This window comes from Diprion similis, chromosome 10 (assembly GCF_021155765.1).
Source record: "Diprion similis isolate iyDipSimi1 chromosome 10, iyDipSimi1.1, whole genome shotgun sequence".
Taxonomy (NCBI): domain Eukaryota; kingdom Metazoa; phylum Arthropoda; class Insecta; order Hymenoptera; family Diprionidae; genus Diprion; species Diprion similis.
Window position 1 is genome coordinate 15,928,398 of NC_060114.1, and position 4,582 is coordinate 15,932,979.

A 4,582-nucleotide genomic window follows, 5' to 3' on the forward strand; every position below is an offset into this window, starting at 1 on the left:
CATATTTTTTAACTTCTTTCTATCGCTCTTTACTCATATTTGTGTTTTTTGTTGTTTTTTTTTTTTTTCTAACGGAAAGTAAATTCTCGATGAAGAAAAAAAGAAAAAGAAAACGAAATACTGTAACGCGTCCAAGGATCATCGATTCGATATGCAAGATCTGGATAAAATTTTTTTCCAGACACAAAATCTGTCATATTTGACAGTCGGTTTGTACTCTCACCGTTTCTAACCTAAAATTGAGAAAAACAAGGTCTTTTTTAAGTCGCTGTCAAGGAATCGATTCTTGCTCAAAGTAAACATATCTTCGGATATTTCTCTGAATTAGAAAACTCGTTCGAGAGAAGAAATTTTTATTTGATAAATTGATTTTTGAACGGTAAAGTCCGTAAGTGATTATATCGGTTACGAGATATGAAAAAAAATTTCATTACCAAGTATCCGCGGCAAGGTTGGAAAATTGAAAAATTTTTTGCTGATAAATGAGTGATTGGCGCAGTTGCAGTGTTTCAAATCGTCCATTAGCTCTCTAAGGATAATGAAATATTTATATCCGATATTAAATCCGCCCCTTTCATCAATACCGATTTCACGTAAGCCTATGAACTTTAAAACCGATATTTAAATGCACGAAAACCGTAATATACTAGTAATTGATAGCATTAATAACAATAATAATAATAATAATAATAATAATAATAATGATAATATCTCTCTGAGAAAAGGTACAGTATATCTACAATACAACACATAATTTTATAGTCATCGTCGAAAGTAGGATTAACTCTTAAGTCTGATTCATCTAACATCGAATAATAATTTTAAACATAATATATAATATAACGTACTTATGGTATAAATATTTGAATATGCAGCAGAATTTTTTCGCCGTTGCATTAAAATTAGGAAAGTAACGCCATCATATCAAAATCGATTGAGAAAATATAAATTTGCTAATACAATTTCTACTATCCAACTCGACCAAAAAGGGCCACAGAATCACAATCGATCACTCGATTTATTAACGATAAAATCGATAAAAATAATTTTACACGGTTGAAAAGTAATGAAATGAATCGATAAGAAAAAAAAAAAAAAAAAATGGCCTTGTAAATACAAAAAATTAATCGAATTTAAACAAAGTTGTACATTTTTTACGTATAACATGTACGGCGCATGAAATATGTGGCTATTATAGCACGAATGAATTCATTAATGCTTTTCAACTCGTATCCTGACGTATCGTACGAATATGACTAAAAACTGTACAGAGAATCCAAATTTTACATCGGATGCTTCTCGAGACTCTGAAAATACTCAAAAATTCATATTCATGATGAAAAATATTTCTGTGGCGTTATTTCTTTTCTTCGTTTTCGTGCAAGCTACGTAATACATAATGATAAGAATAAACTTCGATTAAAAATCCGGACAATGATAACAATGAGAGTAGTTTCAATCAATTTAAACAATTGCTAGAAAGTTTTTAGTATAGAAAGTCTGGTTATGTTAAAAAGAAAGTAAAAACGTAGATTTTTCGTTTACCGATCGAGCAATGTTCAGTTTCGTGATCTCTTAAGAGGTGTGATTGAAGAAAAGAAAGGAATAAAGTTAACTTCAGCCAATAAAAGAAGCCTAATGCTGTCTTCTCAAGTTGTACTTGAAAAAGAGAACAAAAAAAAAAAAAAAAAAAAAAAAAACTGTTCAATTTCATCAAGTTTTTGTGTTAATGAATTTTCTTTAATCCAACGACGGTAATAAATCTATAATGGCCTTACTAGAGGCTATTTGAGTGTAAATAAAATATAATTTATTTCATAACATTAAATAATATCGACATGCTCATTAAAAAAAAAAAAGCCTATATAATTGCGCATATATACATTACAAATTATATGTTGTGTATCAAGTACACACACACACAGTATAAAATTCACCGCATGATGAAAAATAAATATAACGGTAATAATAGTATTAAAAATAATGATAAAAACAATAATAATAATAATAATAAATAAATAAATAAATAAATAAGTAATAAATTAGTACTTACCGGTTAGGTATTATACATATATGTTATTATAAATTATAAATGTGCTTCAGACACCGTATCTGTTGCTGCAGCTTTGCGACCAGTGTGACAATTTTTTTTGTTGAAAATTAATTATTTATAACAAATGGTGAACCTCGAGACATTTAAACGCTGCATTGTCGATGTATTCAAAACAGTTTTCTAGGTCATAAGTGACATTTTGTAATACGGAATCGAAAGTGATTGAAACAAGTCTTTTTTACTCGTTAATTCTGACGTAATTTTTATACATGTAACCTAAAACCCGATGCCATAACTCATTACGATCGAGTGATCGTAATATTGAAATAAAAAAAGAAATAAAAAAACGTTATAGAATAGGGAAAAAGTTTCATATTTTCATCGATAATGGCCGAAGTTGAAGGAAAAAAACAGGGTTGACTTGATCTTTTGATTCAGATGGTCTGCAAGAATGGATGTGCGCTTTGCAGCTTATTTATCGATTAGGTACTCATACATTATAATAATCACTCACATATTCATATGCGGAAAAATACATAACTATAGGCTTGCAAACACTGCCAATAATAATATTCATGAATTCATACATATAATCACATATAAACTGTCCGATTATATTAAATTGATATACTGATAATATATTCACCTGCATCATGTATTCATCGCTTGAGACCGTGGAGATTTAGTTTTATAAGAATGTGATTTTTCTGTAAACCTAGAAAAATATCCTCAGCTTTCCACCGTTAGTAATATTGTAATTTTGATATCGAATTGTAACCTCTGAAGAAAAAAAAAACTGTTGGACTAACTCGGCGTTGCAATTCATATTTAAAGATTTAATCAAATTTTGAAAAACATTCGGAAGTTGAAAGTCGATGATTTGGTTTCAAGATCTCACAGGTTTTTACTGGGAGAATTTAACGTTCATTTTCCTTGTTTTTTTTTTTTTTTTTACTGCACACGGTATAATTTACATCGTCGAAATGCGAGCTGTTTTTATAAAAATTAATTCAATCTTTAAGGACATTTCGATTAGATTGAAATCGCGGATGGAATAAATTGGAAATATGTAATAGGAATTGGAAAGGCGTGCAGCAAGCCCCGGTTTTTTGAAAGTACGTAACTCGTGCGTCATAATTTATCGAATTCATACAAATATCTAGTCAACCGAATGACAAATAATTGAACACGAGAAGTACTCTAGCTAATTATAATATACCGTATAAATTTTCATAAAGCGCTACAAATAAATAATTCATGATGTATGTACAATGAAATCATATTGGTCATATCCCCCAGTTTGAATAACGAAATTAAACATTATTTTTTTTAATTCGTAATTTTGTAAATATTTGTACTTTTTTATCTAAATGATAATCATTAAACTACACACACACACACACACACACGCGCGCGCGCGCGCGCGTTACATATAATATACATATTATACATAATGAATATAAATATTATTATATAAATTATATAAATACATACATTATACATATTACGTGTAAAACATTATACAATACGTACGTCTGAAATTATTATTATATTATTATTAAACACATTATTATGCTACGATGAAATAAAATCTAATCGAATATACTTCGACTATATTTGTTTCAATATGTTTTTTTCGGGTAGAGTAAAATTATTTTGAAATTCATCTCTATGTTCCTGAGATAAACCAAATTTTTAGAATGACGGTTGAAGTGAATAAGCTAAAAAAACGGGCGCTAAATGTCGCAGTTGAAGATAACGATTCGTACGATACATTAAAATCCATCGATAAACGGCGGCGTTTGAATTGCAAATGAAATTCTCACTGAATCCGAGCTGACGGAACAGCGGCCAAAAAGAGATCAAGATTATAGATAAAAGATCGTCATCCCCGTTGTCATCAGCTTGCAAAAACCTGCGGAAACGGTTACTAAAAAATGGATCAGAACTGTGACGAATAGAAAAGTGACATTTTCAGTTTTTTCCATGACCAAATTAAAAATCCCCTGAAAATTCCAGGTTTTTCATGACCCCTTTTAAATCTCCTGACATTTCCAGGTTTTCCAGATTTTCCAGGTCTGTCGCCACCCTCTTATATTACTAACACTCCGTCGCGATCCCGCCAACGAAAATTTTCAAATACTTACTATGGCAAAACCATCAAAACTCTTCAAAACAACAAGCGTGTGATCCCGTTCCGACTTGGCTTACGAATATCATCATATCTCCTCAACTATTGATCCGGTTGTAACGAAATTTAGCCTAAATTCTTCCGAGACGTCGTAGCTATCCACAGAAAAAAAAAACAATCCAAATCGTTCCAATGGTTCTCAAGTTGGAAGCCAACGTACGTTGCACATTTTTTACAGAGTTTTATTAATACACGTAGGACAGAGAGAGAGAGAGAGAGAGAGAGATACCAGCTAGATTTTTACCGCGTGCACACGATCCTACGCCACTGGTAGTGATTCGCAACAACGCAGAGTTGAATAATTTAAAAATAATTCTCCGCCCATTAGAGTTGAGTCG